General features: G+C 47.6%; 1 pseudogene; it reads right to left on the bottom strand.

Moving 5' to 3' along the window:
• LOC102177053 overlaps nucleotides 1-20,212 on the bottom strand; it is a 50,254-nt pseudogene extending 30,042 nt beyond the window's left edge.

Here is a 22,716-nt window from a genome sequence, read left to right as displayed (position 1 = left end):
TCCTGGAGTTACCTCGCTGGCCACCTTGTTCACACACGATCGTCCCCTCCTCCTCGGACAACTTGGGCACTCTGGTCTCCTTTCCCTGCTCATCACTGTCCGACAGGCTGTGTGGGTTCAAAAATGGCTCCACAAATTCTTCCATCCTCCTCCCTTCAAGAGGCAGAGAGGGCAACTCCTGCTCAGCCCCTGAGTGAGGCAGGACTTCTCAGCTCACTCTCGCAAACAGAAGTGAAGGTGTTCATCTTCCAAGACTGGGGCGTGCAAGGCCCCGGGGTACACCCCATGCTCTCTCTCTCAGAGGGAGTTCCAAGGAAAGCCAGGCCATGAAAAGGTCCACACGGCAGGGACCTGGGCCTGTCCCCAGCAACCAGGTGAGTCTGAAAGCCTGCCATCCAGCCCTGGGGGGCCGTCTCATGTCTGCATCCTCAGGAGGCCCTGAACCAGGCCCACCTGCTACAATGCACAGGAACTGTGGACTGTGAGCTGTTCACTGGGAAGTCACTAAGCTTTGCAGTGATTTGTTATGTAGTAGTGGATAAAGAACACACAATTTTTAATTCAATGCTGGAGTCATACTTCTGACGATGTCTAGCACAGACTAGCTACTCACTGAATATGGAAGCTCAAAACACAGATATGTATGAAAAAATACATGCCATGAATGAGGTGAAAATATAAAGGCACTTAAACTTCCAATGAGAATTCTTCTCACTAAAAGATGATGGATATATGTATCCACTTATTTGTAGGATGATTTCAAAACTGTGCTAATTTATACCATGCTTGGCCTCACAGTAGGCCACAAGTTATCAAAACTGGTTCTTTTAAGAAAAAAAGCATGCCGTAAAGTAAACTCTTAGCCAGAAAAGGGAAAATGGGAAGACATAAAGCGATCTATCAATGCTTTGCTCCAAACCCATCTCAGGACCACAGTGTGAGGGGGCAGGCACCTCACGAGGTGCCCACCAGGGATGGGAAGGGGCCAGGGGTCCTTGTCTTAGATGGCTCATCACACAGTGCTGCCAGCTGGCCTTTCTGGGGGCACTGCAGCAGCGCTGTGCTGTTGGAGGAGTCTGCCAGCCAGTCTGCCACAGGGAACCTGAAGTCCGGGGTGCTGCCCAAGTGGGGTCAGTTGAAACACAAGGGAAAGAAGAGCACTGTTAGAAAAAAAGAAGCTTACTCTGTCAGTCAAGCCAGAGCCGGTCAATTTGGAAGATCGGCAATTTCACAGCAAAAGGGTCCCCGGGAGGGCACTGCCCTCCTGGCTCCAATAGTAACAGGCTTCCTTCTGTCCCACAAACACTCAGGGCTCAGCCCCACCAGCTGGAAAAGTCCCGTGTGTGGGGAAGGCAGTGCTGAAGCGAGGGTGTGGCGCTGACTAGGACAGGATCAGCTGTCTGGGGTTGGGACGTCTGTAGTCCCCCCGGAGCCCACCCTCAGGTCCAGGGCGGGGCCTGCACCTGCTCTGCTTTCTCCTTGGCACCCCATCTCCCCTCTCGCTGCACCTGTTCTGACCTCACTTTGCCATGTGAAGTCCGTGGATCACAGTCACCTGTCTACCTGCAACACTGTCTGCACCACTCTCAGTGCTTCTAAGGGCACCTCAGACAGCCTGCAGCAGAAAGGCCTCGGACCCACAGCTCGGAGCTGAGCCACATTGGTGTCTCCCATCAAAAGCAGAGATGAGCGTGTCACCAGATTCTGGGCTGAACAAGGCTCAGGACAGATGCTCAGGCCCTGATCACTAAGGCCTGGGCCTGCCTGCACCAGGAGTTCACTCAGTAGGGGCCTGCTGAGAGGCAGGACAACCCCGCCTTGACTGTGAGCCACTGCACTGCAGGACTGCCTGGGCTCTGCTCAGTCTTGTCTCTGGGAAGAGGGTGGTGCCTTCACATGCAGGAGTCCCTAAACCAGGGAGACAGAGCCCTCCTCCGAGGACAGGACACCCCATACATCTGCAGAGTGGCCAGGGCCAACCACCAGCTCAGCCTGTTCAGGTTCACACGCTGCTCTGCTCAATGGTTTTGCGAGGAAAACTGTACTGCACAGGAGATGGAAGTCTGGAATCTCCCCGAACCACACCTGTATCCCTCTCATCTCCCCTCCCTCCTGACAGAACCACTCCTTTCTCTGCTCCACTTCTACCCAAGGGCCTGGGGCCAGAGCACACTCAGCAATTGGGTAGGAGGTATGACACGGTCCCGCCATGGGCTGCAGACCCTCGCAGATCCTCTGAGGGCCACAGAGGCCTCTGGGTTGGGTCGTCCCCCAACTATTACCTCCCAGTCCCCTGGCAGAGTGCAGCCTCCATCTCTCTCGCCCTTCTCACTCGAGGCGCTTTCCTCCAGGAGAAGGTCTCAGAGACAAGGTGATCAATTGCACTGGGAGGTCCTGCCAAATACGTCAAACCTGCCCTGCCTGTGAGCCAGGTTTTCAGTACACACTCTCTCCCTCCTGAGACAGCATAGTGGCCCCCACCCAGCCCACACTGCCTGTAAGCCCCACTTCTAGGACCCCCTGTGCTGCTAAGTTACTGCCATGACCCCTCAAGAGCTGCCTCCTGGAGACATCCCTCCCTTGCACCAGCCACTGTGGCCCACTCTCTTCAGAGCACAACGGCCCCTCCTGCCCCATGGCGGCTTCCTCTTCTCCTTTCTCACTCTCACTGACACACAGGGGACTGGTGACCAGGTCCCAGTCTTCTCCATCTGAATCCCCTAACCATGCCAGGCCTTCAGGTCCCAGCACCAGCAGCACCCCCATCCTTACCCAATCCCCCCAAGAGCAGTAGGCCATGTCCACCTCCTCTTCCTCCACTGTCTACACAGTCCTCCTCACACTCACCTCATCCACCCTGGGAGCAGGGGTTCTCCACCTCTGACAGCACCAGCCCCTCACCCTGGAGGAGCTCTGCCAGCAAGTCCGGCCATGTCCCCTATCCGTTCTGCAGGGCATGTGCTCCCCTTGAACTCCACCCACCATGGATTCAGACACAGGGCCAGTTTCTGACTCTGCCTTTGTCTCGAATGATATCCCCTTACTCCAGAAGATGGCTGGGCAGGGGCCCTGGACCACAAGGATCCCCTAAGCACACAAACGCATAAATATGCATATGGGCTCCAAATTGCCTCCTAACTCAGGATTCAAGCAGCAGTCGATTTCCTACACATAAATGAATGTCACCAGTTAAGCACTTTAATAACCTTTGCTTAAGTTTATCTCTCACTTGTGACCATATTCCATCAAGAAACCACAGAAACATTTAAATACTTAATAAGAATTACTGCCCCTATAAAACAAGTAATGAAAATTCAGGATGCTCAGTAATCTGCTGGCCTCATTCACAAGCCAGGTGATTCCTCCCACTGCAGTCAATGGCAAGTCATGTCTCAGTCTCCATTCACATAAAAAAGGCTACAGGTCATTAACCTTCTGCACCTCTTAAGAAACATCAGTGTCACAGTCTGTCAGGCCCCTCAAATGAATACACCCAATATCAACTGGTTGGCCCCCCACTTCCAAACCTCTGCCTGTGGTTGTGAATTTTGTCAATACTGTGACCACCACTTTTCCTGGTACCAAGTTCAACCCTAAGGATCAATGCTTGTCTCTTCCCTCTCGCTGGCCACAGGCTACAGGCTCCTTGAGGTCCAACAATGAGAGACACCCAGTCATACTGTCCACACACCAGACAGGCCCTTGTCACACTTGACAGTGCTGAGGGGAGCTGCCTGGGGGAGCAGCCTACCCATGGTGGAGGGGAGCCCCTTACAGCCTTGTCTGGTCCAGTTCGGCTCTCAGGGTTTGTAAGTTTAGAATCAGCTGGTCCTACGAAACAGCAAATGACACAGCCTGCACCACTTGCTTTCCGGATGTAAAATGACTTGCATCAAAATGTGCATAACAGGTTACATTAGCAGTTATCAACTTCAAACATTTTAATTCTGAGAAAATGTTCTCTAAGAGTCCCACAGCAAATATAAACACTCAGAACAATATTAACCCTTATAAATCATAATGAGTAAGAAGTTCCACCTCAGGTGTAGCAAAGCTTCTGGAGGAAACATGGCAAGCTGTTAACAACGATGAAGTCTGCAGAGAGAAGCTGGACTTGGGGCGGGGGTTCAGGTGGCAGGGGACAGAACTTACTCTATTGCCCTTGCTTCTCTCTTTGCTTTAAACTGGCTCCATGGAGCTCACCTGCATTCATGGGCATTCCTCACATTAATTCTTCTACACCCCACTTCACTTCCTCACAGGGTAAAACAAGACAAATGGGCCAAGTTTCTGAGTCACTTGACTTAACCTGGCAGCTCTGTGCTGTCGGCCAAGGCAGTCACTTGCCTCATGCAGCACCTGAGTACATGAGACAGGCTGGCGCAAAGCTCGATATGGAAATCACACAGAAGAGTTCAAGACTCGTGGTGAAAGAAGGATGTCAAGCAGTCCACTGGTTTTTAGGAAATTTTAGATTGTGTATGTGGCTCTTATTATCTTTCTGAAGAACAGCACCGTCCATCTGAAAGACTCACGCTTTGTCTCAGCTTTCGGGTGAACCCAGAAAGGTCTACTCAGAATTCTGAACCACACACAATGGCCACACACACTAAATCCACCTATAATGCAAACACATTCACTGTTCAAAACCAGAAATGCTATACTTGTTACAGCAGTGGATTAGCCATAAGGAAAATGTAACGACTTCCGCTAAGCATCTCTAGTGACTGTAACAACAAACCCAGCTCAATTCAGCTCTTAACCAAATTTCTAAATGATTTAGACATTTAAGTACCTTGTTGTTTTGCATTTCTTCTAATCGCTTTTTCACATTTTCAACTTCCCATAGGAGAGAATTATGAAAAAGATACACACACTGCTTTAGGGTCAGTTCTTACAGATGCTGCGTGGACTGTGGGATGGCTACTCTTCTGTTTGAAAGCATAAAGCGCCTTGGGAGAAGGGGCGGGTCTCGTGCCCAGAGTGAAGTGCCAGCACGAGGCCGGTTGACAACTTTTAGCACTAACTTATACACAAACCATCTCCTCCCTCCCCGACTGATCTTCTAGGTACAAGAAGGCCAGGTCCCTGGGGTAAGTGAAACTGCTTTATACTTGCTTTCAGCTTTTGCAGTTCGGTGGTCACTCAGGAAACTGGCGCAGGTTTCACATGCCAAATTCAAACCTGAGACAAAGCTATCCCCACCTCAGGGCCAGCTCACAGGTCAGGGTGAAGTAAGAGGACAACCCTGTGTGGTCTCTAGTGAAGTGTATGTGTCATCTTGGGTTTTGTGGGGGGGGAAATGTGCCACAGTACTTGCAGTGACCATAGGTCTCTCTCAGAAAAGCCGACATCAGGGATGATTCTGGGCCTCATCTTTAGGGCACTAGTGCAGCTCGGCCATGTTTTCACCAAACCTGAATCGGACTGTTGCCCACTGAGCTGCTCTGATATAGGTTCTCAGACATTTTCCAAAGCAAATGAAAAGAGAGAAGGCTGGAGGTGGAATATAAGAATGCTTGCTTTTACTTGCTTCAATCTTTTCTATCATATTATATAAAAGATCCTGAACTAAACTTCTTAATTTGGCTGGATCAGGCCTTAGCTACATCACACAGGATTCCTTTGATGTGATTGCCATGTGGCATGTGGGATCTTAGCTCCCCAAGCAGGGATCGAACCTGCATCCCTGACCTTGCAAGGCAGACTCTCAACCACTGGACTGCCAGAAAAGCCCCAGAAATAAACTTCTAAGAAAGAAACGAAGGGGTGAGGGTGGATCTAGAAGAAAGTTCTAGCACAGCAGCTGGTAACATCGCGGCCATTTGTGGATCCGGCTCACTGATGATTTCTGTAAGGGTTGCAGGCACATATCTATTGTCTATTCCGTTACACACTGCCACGCTTATTGACTAGCATGAAATGCTGCTACTCGGTTATTCATAACCAGTAAAGGCACTCACTCTGGGGCGCTCTATGGGGACACTTTTCCAACTCCTGGCTTGGAGGTTTCCCCCCACACAGACTGGGCCAGGCCAGGCCGGGCCATGCCAGATGTGCCTCTCTGTAAAGGGACTGTGGGGCTGGCTCACCTTACTCTCCAGAGCAGCCATTCTCTCCTTCAGATGAGGCTGAAGCCTCTCCTCTGATTTGGACAGAAGCTTATGCACAGTATCTGATAAGCATTTATTGTGTTCTTCATTCATTTTTTTTCTCTCTGCCTTGCCTAAAACAAGAAAAACCCAAAACTCATAAACTTCAAGAGCAAGTACGGTCCTTCTTTTAAAACCACCCTGTATGCAAGACAGCAAAAGAGACACAGATGTGTAGAGCGGACTTTTGGATTCAGAGGGAGAGGGAGAGGGTTGGATGATTTGGGAGAATGGCATTGAAACATGTATACTATCATGTAAGAAACAAATCACCAGTCTATGTCCAATGCAGGATACAATATGCTTGGGGCTGGTACATGGGGATGACCCAGAGAGGTGTTATGGGGAGGGAGGTGGGAGGGGGGTTCATGTTTGGGAACACATGTACACCCGTGGTGGATTCATGTCAATGTATGGCAAAACCAATACAGTATTGTAAAGTAAAATGAAGTAAAAAAATAAATAAAAAAATAAAAGCACCGTGGAGCAGCGACGTGAGCAGCCTGTGCCCTGATTCCCTAGGAGGCCCCCTCCCATGTCCACCTCTGGTGGGCTCTTGGGAATCACCAGAGCAGACTGGTAAGTGCAGAGGGAGGCAGAGACTTCACTTGTCAAAGGTCACTCCCAATGCTTCTCTTTGACAGAGCACCTAGGAGACCTTAGTGTCACCAGCCATTACCTGTCACAGGGGCTTGGAGAGCAAGCAGATTTACATTCAGAAACAAGCAGACTTTAAAGGGGATCAGCTTACACACACATTGGTAGAGGAATTTCCCAGTATATAAACAGAAGCTTGAGTCTGGATTAAGGGGCATATTCAGTTTATAAAGCAAAAGTTGAGAAAATTCATTTTGGGATAAAAGCCAGTGGAAATAGACTTTCACATATTTTTCTTTACATGCAACATCACTTGAATTCTTTGTAACGATTGCTGTTGTTCAGTTACTCAGTCGTGTCTGACTGTTTGTGACTCCATGGACTGCAGCACACCAGGCTTCCCTGTCCTTCGGTATCTCCCAGAAGTTTCTCAAACTCACGTCCATAGAGTCTGTTTTGCCATCCAACCATCTAGTCCTCTGTCGCACCTTCTCCTCCTGCCTTCAATCTTTCCCAGCATCAGGGTCTTTTCCAATGTGTCAGTACTTCGCATCAGGTGGCCAAAGTATTAAACCTTCAGCCTCAACATCAGTCCTTCCAAAGAATATTCAGGACTGATTTCCTTTAGGATTGATTGGTTTGATCTCCATGCAGTCCAGGGGACTCTCAAGAGTCTTCTCCAACACCTCAGTTCAAAAGCATCGATTCTTTGGTGCTCAGCCTTCTTTACGGTCCAACTCTTATATCCATACATGATTACTGGAAAAAAACATAGCTTTAACTAGGTGTTCCTTTGATGACAAAGAAATGTCTCTACTTTTAATATGCTATCTAGGTTGGTCATAGCTTTTCTGCCAATGATAATTCATATTCAGTTCAGTTCACTTGATCAGTCGTGTCTGACTGTGCAACCCCATGGATTGCAGCATGCTAGGCTTCCCTGTCCATCACCAACTCCCAGAACTTGCTCAAACTCATGTCCATTGAGTTGGTGATGCTGTCCAACCATCTCATCCTCTGTCATCCACTCTATTCTTGCCTTCAATCTTTCCAGCATCAGGGTCTTTTCCAATATGAAAATTCGTATTAAAAAATGAAATAATTACCTCAAGCAATTTTAAATGTAATAACAAAGTTGGCAAGTCTGTGTTTTATAAATTGAGCATCAATTTCATGGTTTAAAAAGCTGTTTTAAGACCTACCGTATTAAAAAAAATGGAGAGAAGACAAAAGAATGATCTATTTGAGATTGGCCCTGTGTTAGAAATTGCTGAGGCTAATTGATGGGTCATGGGTATTTATTATACTACTCCATCCACTTTTGGGCATGTTTGAAATTTTCCACCAGAAAAAATTAAACAAACGGGTCATTTTCTGTTAAAACAGAGTCTTCTCCAGCAACACAACTCGAAGGCATCAATTCTTCAGTGCTCAGCCTTCTTTATGGTCCAACTCTCACACCCATACGTGACTATTGGAAAAACCATAGCTTTGACTATGTGGACCTTTGTCAGCAAAGTGATGTCTCTGCTTTTCAATACGCTGTCTAGGTTTGTCATAGCTTTCCAACGAGCAAGCATATTTTAATCTCATGGCTGCAGTCACCATGTCTGCAGTGCTTTTTGAGCCCAAGGAAACAAAACCTGTCACAGCTTCCACAATAAAGCATTGGCATTCAAATATTTTTAAAACAAACCAAAAGTTTACTTTGAATTGGCTTAGTCATAAACAGCATCCCGATCTCAACAGCCTCTGAGCAGCACTTCTGAAAGTAAGGAAGTACACCCTGATCGGGCGATATTGAGCTCTCTGCCTAAGAGGGGAGGGTGCCTCACCATTGGTCTCATGATGGGAGTCAGAATCACTGCCCCCCAGGAGCCTGCGTGTGAGGCTCTGTGGTCCAGGCCCAAGAACACAGGCATAGTGGGGACAGTACTGACATGTGAGGCTGGACCTGGGATCCCCACTCCATTTCCTGGATGGTCTGTATTGACGTGGGGCCAGCCCTTCCAGGAAACCTCTCTCAGGACTTGGTCATGCGAGCCTCCACCATCACCCTTTCCTGACGCGCCTTCTGTCTCAGTGCAACTATGATTCTCCTCCTGTCTAGGAGCAGCCATCCTACACACATACTGTGTCTGGACGAGCAGTTTGGCATGTGGGACTCAAGCGCCACATCCGAGGCAAGCGCCATGTTCAAGGCAAGCAGGCTCCACACCTGGGTGCCATGCCTTCAGTTTCATGGGCCTCGGGCTGGCACCCACAGGTTTGTCTGAGGGGCACTCGTGAGGTCCACCTGTATCCCAAGCAGCTCTCTGGACTGGCTGCTCAGACCAACAACAAGCCTCTTTGAATATGGGGACGCCCTGGCCTCTGCCCACTGCCTATGGGCGACCACCTCTGGCCCTGCTCCCGATGGGGCCACACATGCACACACTTGGAGGCAGAGATGGGAGCAGCGGAGAGAGGCAGCAATGGCCCCTGACCAAGCTGCGTCTGCCACCCAGACGGAGCCTCCCTGTCAGCACGCGCACCCACTGCAGCTCCTTGTTCCTCTCCTCTAGTTGGGCCTCCACCTGGCACAGCCTCTCCTTTGTGCTGCCATGTCTCTCTCCCGCCTATTGGTCAAGAACAGCATCAGCTCTGCTGGCAACTACCCTGTTCTGATGGCTCGCGGGCTGTGATTGCAGGGGTGGAAAGTGGGCCATGGAGACCATGGGCCCCAGGTTGGCGGGGGGCATGCCCGCATGCCTGCTCACACAGCCTGCACAGCTTCTTGTGTGACACGTGGGTCAGGGAGGGTGCTGGTGCCTGGCTCATGAGAGGAGACGCACTCCCCCATGCCCTGGGCCCTGCACCCACGGCCACTGCACCCGCTCGTTGGACTGCCTGTGGCGAGCCAGCGTGGGCAGCAGGCAGTGGCAAGTGTGGGACACACGAGGCACACGTTCTACATTCCTAATCTGGGAGGTAAGTTCAAACCATTTAGTCTCCTTAGTGGCAGAGCTTCCTGAAGACAAAACGTTGGACTACAAGACCGTCTGGGGAGGGACAGCAGAGATGCTAGGGGAAAGAAAGCAAGCCTTGAGAGGAAGATCACAGGTAGAAGGGCTCCCCTCTGGCGGCTGTTAGTGACCCTGGTCTGGGAGGGTCTGTGAGCACCCAACACTGCTGGCCACCCGAGACAAGAGGGCCCCTCAGCCGCTTACTCAGCTCCAGGCAACGCACCCGACAGCTGCGCCAACACAGGCCCACCCGACTCTCCATGCCCAGCCAGTGCTCACCAGCAGTGCGGGGCAACACTGTTCCCACCAGAAGGACGGAGTGGCTGGCTGGCTGGCAGTGGGGACGATGCTCTCAACAACGCCACATCCCTGGGACACGGCCTCTCACCCGTGGGCTCCTGGAGATGGTGAGCTGGGAGTGGGGCCCCGGGTCTGCACATGCCCCTCTGTGACTTCTTCAACAAGTAAAGAAGTCTTCAATAAAGACTTAAAACTGTGTTCATTACAGAGCTATTTTGGCCATCTCTTAAACAAGAATGGGATTTTTCTAGGTCTCTATCCTGCTAGGCTTTGAGTGGCTGACTGAACTTTGAGCAGCAGTGACTCGGAGCTGAAGAGTCCTGGGGACACACAGAACACAGGACAAAACTGGAGGGAAATTACTGTAGGGATGACACAGAAGCGGGCACTGTCTGACACTCAGGGAGTGCTCCCATCTCAGACGGGCAGCGCTCCTGTGTGGACTAAGCAGCATGGGCAGGGGCACAGTGGGACAGCATGGGAGAAGGCCCTCTCTGCACCCGCCCCCCTTCACCTCCGGGACACAGAGCAGCACCTTAGAGAGCACAGCCACCCTCTGCGCCATCTCAGCCTCCACCTTGGGCAGCGTCTCCCTCTGCAGCATCTGCTGCAGCTTCTCCACCAGCTCCAGGCGCTCCTGCAAATGGCGGTTCTTATCCTCCATCTCCAAAGGGAGAGCAGAGGATCAAAACAGGCCGAATGGTGTGGTCACTGCCACTTTAAGTAAGCTGAGACAAAACCTAAATGCACGTGTCTACTGGATTAGTTCTGTTTAGGAAGCTGTGTCACAATAAATTTTCTCTCAGTGTTCCTGAGCTTGGTCTCAGTAAGCAGAACACCTCCTGCCAGAGTATTTGCTTTTCCTAGATGTTCCCCAAAGAAGTCTTAAAAAAAATTCTTATATATTAAAGAAAATCAGTTTTCTGTAGAATCTTATTCATTCTTATTGGCAAATTAAGGGAAGAAAGGTTCAGTAGAGACCCTTCTTAAAACATCACTAGAATCATCATTTGAAGAGAACCCCACCGACCGCAGATGGCCATGGGCCTGTAAGCCAAAATATAGCTTTCATTTCCTCTGAAATACAGACCTGATTAGAGCGTGCCTGGTGAAATGCCAGTCAACTAATATTTGTAAATGCATGATTATTCTTTTAATAGATCTTCTTACTCTGAAAAACTTTCAATGTAGAACATTTAGACAAATACTTTTTTAGAAAAGAAGGAAAAATGACTTATCTATAAGTTCAGGTTCCTGAGAGGTTATCATTTTCTTCTAAGCAGCTTTATTTTTTCTCTGTGTGTGTGACTCTATGTACATACATACACAAACAATACAATATGATTTAAAATCCTCAGAAAACAATAACATATGGTATGTAGTATTTTCTGATCTGCCTTTTACAGCCATTATTTTGTATATGCTCTTAATTAGCATCCCACAACATACTTTTCAATGGCTTTCTAGTATTTTATTTTTGTGGTGGGGACAATGATACACTTTGGCACACACCAGACTGACTCACTTTGTTTTGGAGAACCCAGATTTGGTTTTCCTGGTTAAGTCCTGATTATCTGAGACCACATGGGAACAGGAGCAAGTAAGTTTCACCAAACCGCAGGAAGGATAAACCCTAATCAGACCAGAGCTCTAACCTTGCCTTTTGTCATAGTGACCCCAGTTTCCAGCAGGCAGCCAGCTGCCATGAAGTTCCCTGCTGCTCTCTGCTCTTTCAGGAAAAATGCTAACAAGCCTACAGATTCAAGTCAAGTAAAACAAAAGAGTCAGGAGTAGAATTCCACAAAATAGTTAAACCAAGTCCCAGATAATTCAAACTTGTAAGTTGCAGTCACCCCCAATTTTTTTAAAAAATATATTTCCTTCCAGTACAGCTGATTTGCCATGATGTACATCCACACTTATTAATGCAATATTTTAGGGTCATAAGAACATTACACTAGGACTTGATTTCCAACGTGGTAGTCACAGGAAAAGGTCTTTACATTCCTTCCTGAGTAATTCATTACTATAAAAATCAGACACAGTTCAGTAAAACCCATTACCTTTTGATGCATAGAATCCTTATTTGCAATTTCATTTTCAAGTTTATCATTAAGGTCTTGCACAGAGGTGGCTTTGTGCTGTGCAGTGAGGTAACATTCCTAATGGGTAGTGATGCTCTTTTCCATGTCCTCCTACTGGGCCATGGCCTACATCTGGCATTACAGAGGAGAAAAGGGAAGTCATTATCATGGAACACTCCAATACACTTAAGAGTAAAAAAAAAGCTGGACTAAATCCTAAGTTTCAAATCAAACATAAAGTTAGCACCCTCAAAACGTATACTATCATGTAAGAAACGAATCACCAGTCTATATTCGATGCAGGATACAGGATGCTTGGGGCTGGTGCACAGGGATGATCCAGAGAGATGATATGGGGTGGGAGGTGGGAGGGGGTTCATGTCTGGGAACTCATGTACGCCCACGGTGGATTCATGTCAATGTATGGCAAAACCAATACAATATTGTAAAATAAAGTAAAAATAAAAATTAAAAAAACAACAACAACAACAACAAAGTGCTAGACATGGCGGTTTTCTTGGACATAGGCCAAAACGTGCCTGCCACAAATGTCACATCTGCCACGATTGGCACCAATCTGTCTTAATGTTCTGTCTGGCCACTCGGTTTACCAAGCTTATTTTCTACATAATAAACCCAAACAGCAAACAAAAAGTATACCAAACTACCCTGTTATTGCAAGAATTCCAGGAGGGAAGATATCTGGCATGAAATCAGGACCTCTGTCTGCTACACCATACAGGCAGGCTTGACCCAGAACAGGGAGGGATCTTCAACAGACCCAAGAGGGAGTTCTGAGGCTCGTTTCCTCAGGTAAAAGTTGGGAAAATCTCATGCAATTTCCTCAAAAGTAAAGTAAGAATATTAACAAGTGGAAACAGAAGTCAAAGTGTAACACAACTATAAGCAGCCTTCTCAAGCAAGCCTAGTTCTAAAGCAGAGTTACACCACATGTATGAAATACTCAAACCAGGACCAGAACTTGCTGCTGGTGCAACTCCTATCCGCCAGTTCAAAATCCATTTCAGGTCCCTCCCTGGTCACTAAGTAACCAATGTGGGCAAAATCCTAACATTAAAAGTGAAAGGTCTTAAAAATGCTTTTTCCAGAATTCTCTACATATTAAACTTTGCCACCTAATCTCCAAAGAGTAGTGTGAATAGGTTATACAAACATGTGCAAATGTTTCTGTTTTGAGTTCTCACATAGAATTACTCACACCAAGCTACTAAACAAGTACAACTGCTGTACCACGTGTTGAAGGGGTTCTGTCTGAGACAGTCTCATGGGGAAGGGTGGGGCATGGTGGGCACTATACAAAGGAGAGGTGAGGCTCACAGGAGGAGGCCTGAACCCCAGCACTCTTCTGTTTTCACAGTTACCATTAGGTAGTTTCTCATGAGTCATGAAACCCGCAGACATGACCACCAGAAACATCACGCTTCCACATGGTCACACAGTTTGGGCCTGAGGATATGAAGATGAGGAAATGCCACTCGACTTGTCTGACCACTGATATCACTGTTACACATCCCTTCAAGGAGCGGAACCTCAGAAAACTAGAGAAGATGGCCAAGCAAAGCTGCCTCAGCAGAGTCCACACAGCATGCTCCCATCTCTCCAAGAGAACGGGCTCCACAGACATTACCAGACTCGCCTGAGTGAATCAGAACGAAATTTCAGCATCATCAGGAACACATTCGACAGGCAGGTGGCGGGGGAGGGGGGATGAACCAGGAGACTGGAGTTGACATATATACAGTACCAATCCTATGTATAAAGTCAACGAGTAAGGACACAGTATACAGCATAGGGAAGTCTACTCAGTGCTCTGTGGTGAAGTAAATGGGCAGGAAATCTAAAAAAGAGGGATATATATATATATATATATTATATACGACTGATTCACTTTGCTGTACAGCAGAAATTGACACAGCAGTGTAAAGCAACTGTACAACAATAAGTGAATGAATGGATGAATGAATTTTTAAAAAAGGAACACACTGGGCCCCCTAGAACTTGTAGAAATGAGGAGTCCACACCCAGAGTGCAGCACAACGCCAGGGCTGCACACAAGTTGGCCCACTGCCAACAGACCGCCTGGACCAGGCCTCTTCTGCCCCAGAAACCTTGATGCAGAGGCAGGGAGGCAGCCAGTCATGGTCTCACCAGTGCTCTGCTCTTACTCATGCAGCCATCCCAAGGCTGAGATCACCAGGAGAACAAGGAACCCACATTCCACCTCAGAACAGACACAGCCTTTGTCACTCACTTCATGGACATCCCGCTGCAGTTTCATGTTCACATCCTCAGACTTGAGGAGGTCCTTCCTGGCCGTGTTCAGGTCCTCCTCCAGCCCTGTCACTTGGACAGAGAGGGCTGCCAGGCACTCCTTCATCTGGTTCTGCTCCTGTGACAGCTTGTCTACGAATTCCTGGAGCTTGATCACCTTAGCCAGGTCTTCCTCATGGCTTAGAGAGCCGTCGGAGGGTCTCTAGGGGGGAAAGGAAGCCTTAGACAGCCTTGTTTTGGGAGGGAGGGGACACAGCACTTCCGGGCAATTGGTGAGGTCAAAACTGCTTTCTGCACTCTGGGAGCTCACAGGAGCCTCACGGCCACTCAGACCTACATGGTGCACTGGTGAGAGGTCCCAACAGCCCCACACAGACTGGATGGTAAGATGAGAACCAGACAGAGAGTGAGACCAAGGACTTGTCTTTCCATTGGCGCTTGGCATGTTTTCTTGCTCATGATTTACATCAAACACCCCATCCATTAGTATCTTTTCCTGGCTATTCTCTTTAGGAATCATCTGCTAAAACCAAAAAAAAAAATTGAATCAGAGTAAAGAAATTAGTAAAGACAGCAAAACTCCACCTGGAAAAACTAAACTCTAAAACTGAAAACATAACATAAAAAGAAAATACATGGTGATGCTATCCATCCTGAATACAACCAGGTGATTAGAGTCAAAATTTGTCTTCTACTGGACAAAGGGGTACTTAAGAGATCCTGCAGGTCTGAGCCACAGGTCTAGTTTACTAGTTATTAAAATAACCCAGGTGGGCTTGTCTTCAATCAGAAAGATAAATAACATCTGATGTCCACAACTACAGCCTTCATACTTTTTTAAAATGAAAGGATACAAATGACAAACCCTTAACTGAAATTACACGATGACTGATCAAACTTATCTCTTTATGTGTAACACATAATTCTTCTAACAAACTACACCTTTCGATTGCTACTCATAATCACTCTCTCAACTGAAATAAAAGGGGTTGAGTCACCGTGTGTTGATGTGTGTATATATGTTAGTGCACGTCTGACTGTGTACTCACCCTAATACATGGCTACTGTAACAGAATACCTTTAATGTCTCTCATTGATCTTAACGTCAAGAAAATCTGCTTGTTAACAGCTTTAAATTCTAAGTTTGAGCGAACAAAATGTTATCCTAAATTAATTCTATTACCAAGTTTTTTAACTGCAAATTGATATACAGAATATAATAAATCTTGAGATATTTATGCCAACTAATACTTTTTAACTAGGGGCTTCCCAGGTGGCTCAGTGGTAAAGAATCCGCCTGCCATTACAAGAGGCAGGTTCAATCCCTGGGTCGGGAAGATCCCCTGGCTTAGAAGATGGCCACCCACTCCAGTATTCTTGTCTAGGAAATCCCAAGAAGAGAGGAGTGTGGTGGGCTATAGTCCACAGGGTCACAAAGACTGGGACATGACTGAGCATATACACAGCCAACACTTTTTAACCAGTCACTTTTCTGACTTCTTATGGAAAAAAAAAAATGTATCTACAAAAATTCAAGAAGCTCAAAAGTCAACTAGTTACATAAATACATGCCTCATCCACCTAACAAGGCAGCAAGTGTACAAATCCAGGACAGCCGGGTGGCTGGTACTTTCTCATCCAGGACCTTGTGGTGCTCGAACAGATTTCAGTGCCCTGAGCGCCTCCACCTCACTGGTCATGCTGGCTGGGGACTGCACCTGCTGCTTGCCCGCCATCATCTGGAGGGATGGCACGTACCAGGAAACCAGGCACTTCAGGTGCTCCAGCAGCAGGTGCAGGGCAGGGCCAAAGGAACACCTTCAACTTCATATTTGAATTCAGGGCAGATAACCCCTCTCAGCCTCATGCTATAGCCAAAAACATGCTAAGGTACATTGGAATCCTGCCAGTTCAGTCTAAAGTTAGAGTGGACTTTCCCAGTGGCCCAGTAGTTAAGACTCTACACTTCTGCATGGGTCATGAGTTTTAATCCCTGCTCAGGGAACTAAGATCCCACAGAAAGTGTAGCTTGGATAAAAATGTAAGTTGAGAGAACTCCCCCCTCAAATGTACTAAAATTACATTAGCTCTCACCATAAATTTGAAGCAAGGTATGAGAACCCCGAACTGATCCACCCTGGTCTGCTCAGTGGGAAGATGAGAAAAGTGACTTGAAAATCAGACAGAGTTTAAAGACGACAACAACACGGAGTCCAGTGGCGATCCCTGCGGGGCAAATGTCAACACGTAAGAATCCCCCTACTGACCCTGGTGTTGCTCCTTTCCACTTTCAGCACAGCTATTTCTTCTTCTCTTTTAAGAAGCTGTTCCTTGCATATATTTAATTCTTCAGTAGGAGTTGGACACTCCTAGAAAACAGTTAAACGTGTAACTAAATGCAAACACAAATTTAAAAGAGAGTGAGACTTTGAAGACTGACCCTGACATGTCTCTCCAGGCTCCACACAAAGGATCTCCCTGCCCCTCCAGAGAAGAGGGGGTCCGCTGACACCAAGACCACATAGACCACCACAACTCAGACTGGCCTTAAGCCTCCACCTCGACCTGGCAGGCATGCAGCAGGGGAGAACCCGGAATCCAAGCCTGCCTTCTCAAGAACGTCCAGGGATGTCTAAGAAACTTTCCTAAACATAAACCTAACAACAAAGTGGATAAAGAAATTCTTAAACAACACATAGACAAGTGACCTAGAACCACTGGGGAGAGTGAAGAAAAGAGGTAAGGTCTACAAGGCCACCAGGCTTTGGAGTGTTCCTCTGGGAAAAAGACTGATGGTACCCCAAGGCCATCTATTAGACTGACTCCACTGAAGTCACTCAGTTGTTCAATAAACTGGTTAAAATGTTAAATTTATGTTATATGTCCAGTTCAATTCAGTTGTTCAGTCGTGTCCAACTCTCTGCAACCACATTAATTGCAGCATGCCACGCCTCCCTGTCCATCACTAACTCCCAGAGTTTACCCAAACTCATGTCAACGAGTCAGTGATGCCATCCAGCCATCTCATCCTCTGCCGTTCCTTTCTCCTTCTGCCCCTAATCCTTCCCAGGATAAGGGTCTTTTCCAGTGAATCAACACTTCACATGAGATGGCCAAAGTATTGGAGCTTCAACTTCAACATCAGTCCTTCCAATGAACACCCAGGACTGATCTCCTTTAGGATGGACTGGTTGGATCTCCTTGCAGTCCAAGGGACTCTCAAGAGTCTTCTCCAACACCACAGTTCAAAAGTGTCAATAATTCAGTGCTCAGCTTTCCTCACAGTCCAACTCTTACATCCATACATGACCACTGGAAAAACAATAGCCTTGACTAGACAGACCTTTGTTGGCAAAGTAATGTCTCTGCTTTTCAATATACTATCTAGGTTGGTCATAACTTTCCTTCCAAGGAGTAAGCGTCTTTTAATTTCATGGCTGCAATCACCATCTGCAGTGATTTTGGAACCAAAAAAAATACAGTCTGACACTGTTTCCACTGTTTCCCCATCTATTTGCCATGAAGTGATGGGACCGGATGCCATGATCTTAGTTTTCTAAATGGTGAGCTTTAAGCCAACTTTTTCACTCTCCTATCTCAGTTTCATCAAGAGGCTTTCTAGTTCCTCTTCATTCTCTGCCATAAGGATGGTGTCATCTTCATATCTGTTAGTTAGTTCAGTCACTCAGTCTTGTCTGACTCTTTGCGACACCATGAAGCGCAGCACGCCAGGCCTCCCTGTCCATCACCAACTCCCAGAGTTCACTCAGACTCGCATCCATCGAGTCAGTGATGCCATCCAGCCATCTCATCCTCGGTCATCCCCTTCTCCTCCTGCCCCCAATCCCTCCCAGCATCAAAGTCTTTTCCAATGAGTCAACCCTTCTCATGAGGTGGCCGAAGTACTTAGCTTTAGCATCACTCCTTCCAAAGAAATCCCAGAGTTGATCTCCTTCAGAATGGACTTGTTGGATCTCCTTGCAGTCCAAGGAACTCTCAAGAGTATTGTCCAACACCACAGTTCAAAAGCATCAATTCTTCAGTGCTCAGCCTTCTTCACAGTCCAACTCTCACAGTCATACATGACTACTTGAAAAACCTTATCTGAATATCTGAGGTTATTGATATAGCTTCCATTAATCTTGATTCCAGCTTGTGCTTCTTCACAGTCCAACTCTCACAGTCATACATGACTACTTGAAAAACCATATCTGAATATCTGAGGTTATTGATATTTCTTCCATTAATCTTGATTCCAGCTTGTGCTTCTTCCAGTCCAGCTTTTCTCATGATGTACTCTGTGTATAAATTAAATAAGCAGGGTGACAATGTACAGCTTTGACATTCTCCTTTGCCTATTTGGAACCAGTGTGTTGTTCCATGTCCAGTTCTAACTGCTGCTTCCTGATCTGCATACAAGTTTTTCAAGAGGCAGGTCAGGTGGTCTGGTATCCCCATCTCTTTCAGATTTTTCCAGTTTATTGTGATCCACATATTCAAAGGCTTTAGCATAATCAATAGAGCAGGAATAGATGTTTTTTTCTGGAACTCTCTTGCTTTTTTGATGATCCATCGGATGTTTGCAATTTGATCTCTGGCTCGTCTGCCCTTTCTAAAACCAGCTTGAACATCAGGAAGTTCACAGTTCATGTATTGCTGAAGCCTGGCTTGGAGGATTTGAGCATTACTTTACTTGCATGTGAAATGAGTGCAACTGTGTGGCAGTTTGAGCATTCTTTGGAATTGCCTTTCTTTGGGATTCGAATGAAAACTGACCTTTTCCAGTCCTGTGGCCACTGCTGAGTTTTCCAAATTTGCTGGCATATTGAGTGCAGCACTTTCACAGCATCATCTTTCAGGATTTGAAATAGCTCAACTGGAATTCCATCACCTCCACTAGCTTTGCATGTAGTGATGCTTTCTAAGGCCCACTTGACTTCACATTCCAGGATGTCTGGCTCTAGATGAGTGATCACACCATCGTGATTATCTGGGTTGTGTATTTTACCACAATTTGCGTGCACCTGGGGCCATCCACGTGGTGAACTTGCTCAAACTGAACCACTGAGTCTTTCATTCTTCTATTTTTCTTAGCACAGATTAAAAACAAAACAAAACATCCTGGGCTACATATCCCCTACTACACACTGAGTATTCAGCACCCAAAACAGTGCCCAGCACCAGTAAGAGGCATGTAGTAGATATTTGAAGCTATGAGGGTGTATGTTATACATGTAAACAATAGGTACTCATCATTAAAATCTTGGACACACTGGTCTGTGCTTTGTAGGATAGAGAACATTAAGATGCTTAGCCTTACTGCTTCAAGGACTGACTCTAGCTCAATCCTCAATACCCCAGGCAGTGTTTCCCTTCTTGTGGGGCCTTCACCTACCCTCCATGCAGCACCTGCACAACCTCGTACAAGGTCAACCTGCTGGGGTCGATCCTGCCCACTAAGGCCAAAATGCCCTGGCAGCCAGGGACCACAACCATGGAAACAAAATGAAACAAAGCCCCAATGCTTCATGGGGTGAGGACCAATCCAACCAGTCCAGCCCCCAGATGCTCTCACCTCAGGCCACTCTGCTTCCAGGACTTGGGCCAAGGCCAAGTTCTTCCTCGTCTTGGCCTTTGCCTTGGGGTTGCAGCACTGAAAAAGAGCTCACAGGCAGGCTTTGCTGTGACCCATCCTCACTAATGGGGGCAGCCCTCCACTCAGGAGCAACTGCTGTTTCACGGTTTCATACATCAGCACCCAAGCTATCACCACCGATCTCATACTACGACAACCGCTATTCACACTACGACCACTGCTCTCACATACACCACTTTCACTTCTGATCTCAAAAGCACCACTCTCACGTACCACTCTCACACACACCGCTCTCACACTATGACCCCTGCTCTCACCCTATGACCACCAGCAACACTGTCTCAAGAAGAAATGGCACAAAGGCTCTGCCAGCAGCACATCTCCCAGGAGCCAGAAACCCAGAACCCACTCAGTCACAAGGGGCTCCGTGGTAACAGGGGGGCTGGGCTCAGGCCCACTGTCAAGGATGCAGAGGGGGGAGGGGCTGCCAAAAAGACGGCAGCTGACTGTGGGTGTGGGAGAAGGAAAGCTGTGCCCACAGCTCACGCCCACCATCAAACATGACCTTGCAAGATACTGGGTCACAGTCGAACTGAACAGTTTAAACTGTTTCAGAAACCACCACTGCTAGGAATCAGCACGTCTTCTAAGTGGGCTTCTTCCCCCTCCAACACCCAAACAAGCCTCCAGTGAGGCTACTGAAGGGGCACCCCTGAACTCAAGGGTATCCCCAGAACCACCCAGCTGAGGTGGACTCACCACGCTAGCTGCCCCTCACTCTCACCCTGTGCTCGGTCCTCCCTGACTGACTGTCTCACTCGAGCTCAACAAGGGCTTGACCAACATAGCTCCAGGCACTGAAAATGAACCCACAGTGGGTACAGGGGTTCATTCAACCTGCTGCAAACTCACCCTCTTAACTTCGACCCTGGGCTGCCAGACGACTCTGCCCCATGGGGGCTGCATGGTGGAGGTTCAGGGGTGTTCCTGCCTTGAGCCGTGACAGCCAATGCCTTCCAGACCCCACCAGGTGCTGCCCCACCCTCCACCCCCAAGTCTCCCACCCATCTCTTGGCCCCACTCCTACCCTCGTGGCTCTCCATTCGCCAGGGCACAGGCCACACCATCCCTGGATCAGCCAGAACCCCTGCTGTCACTTGAGGACCTCAGTCCCCAGGGTGCTTGGGGTTCTATATCCACCCATCTCAGAAATTACACACACTGGGAGAGACAGAGTACAGTTTGGGGTCCCGCCCGCTGTTCACCCTGAACACATTCTCTTTTTTTGAAATTATCTACTAGAGTTCGCTGAGATGTCTTTTTAAAATCTCAACTGTTGCTTTCAAAGAGACTGAAAAATCACTTGCTCAATTTTAAGAAAAAAATCTTCATTTTCAACCTTAAAGTGAAACTGACTAAAAGCAGTCATTTTTCAAACTGAAAAAAAAAAAAAAAAGTCCACAATGTGATCATGTCACAGAATACACCCTCCCTCCTCAGCCTTTTCCTCCACCACCAGCAGCCTGTCATCGCAAGGCCTGGGCTGGCAGGGGCAGGGGAAGAGGGCAGACCAGCTCCTCTGTCTCCAGGCCATGTGGGCTGCTTGCTCCACCTTCTTCCCAAGTTCACGTGGCACTGAAACAGCCCAGGCAAGCTGGGGATTCTGAACAGAAACACAACCGTGGGTACTAAGCAAGGACCCCTGGTTCTTGTCTTCCCTGGTATCAAATAACAATGATCAATACAATTACTGTGACAGTTACATGTGGCTTCAGATGACTGAAGACACCCAGGGCACCCCCACTTCCAGTGACAGATGTAAGCAGCTTGTAGGTCAGCCTACCAAGAGCTAGAAATACATTTTAAAAGAGGTCCTTAGGCAGCCACAATAAAAAATTTCAAATGAAATGGAAGCCCAGTGAGGGAGTTGGAGACTGAGAGGGCCACTCCTTCCCTCGGGGCATCTGAACAAAGCTCACTTTGTGAAGAAAAGGCAGAGAAAAAGTCAAGATGAGGGGGCTGGCTAACACAGCTCTGGACTGTTCCTTGGGCTTGGAAGACAAAAATTCGAGCACAGGCCTGACAAGTCAGTCCGGATGTCAGAAAATGTACACAACACTCTGCCCAAACCAGCTGAGTGCTGAGTATCAGTCACCTCATGGTGCTCAGGAGACAGACGGTGGGTCAGGACCTGCCAAGAAGGAGGGGCCCTGAGAGGCACCCCAGGCTTCCAGACGGAGATTCTGGAAGGCTCCTCCCTGGGGTCAGGGGGAAGGTAGGTGAAGGCTGCTGAGACTGAGCTTACAAGGATCCTCCAGCCTCAAGGGCCTGAGGGACAGACAGCTCTGCATCAGAGGAAACTCTGGAGAAGACAGCATCACCAGAACCTCTAGAGTTTTCCAAACATAATGTCCAACATGCAATCAAAAAAACAAAAGAGGTTGTAACAACCAATAGGACCAAGAGAAAGAGAACTGAACCAGATCCAGAGGTATCAGATGTATATCAACATATCAGAGGTATGCCAGAGGCATCAGATGCAAATGTCACCTGTTCAAAAATATACTTGACAAAAGGAAAAATTTCTGAGAACCAAAACTGATTCCAGAACTTTACAATAACAGTGACTGAATTTAAAAACTCAGTCTCTGGCTTAACATCAAATTGGACGTAGCTGAAGAGAGGTTCAG

The sequence above is a fragment of the Capra hircus genome, chromosome 6, assembly GCF_001704415.2.
Source record: "Capra hircus breed San Clemente chromosome 6, ASM170441v1, whole genome shotgun sequence".
Lineage (NCBI taxonomy): Eukaryota > Metazoa > Chordata > Mammalia > Artiodactyla > Bovidae > Capra > Capra hircus.
This window is presented reverse-complemented; position numbering and strand designations above follow the sequence as displayed.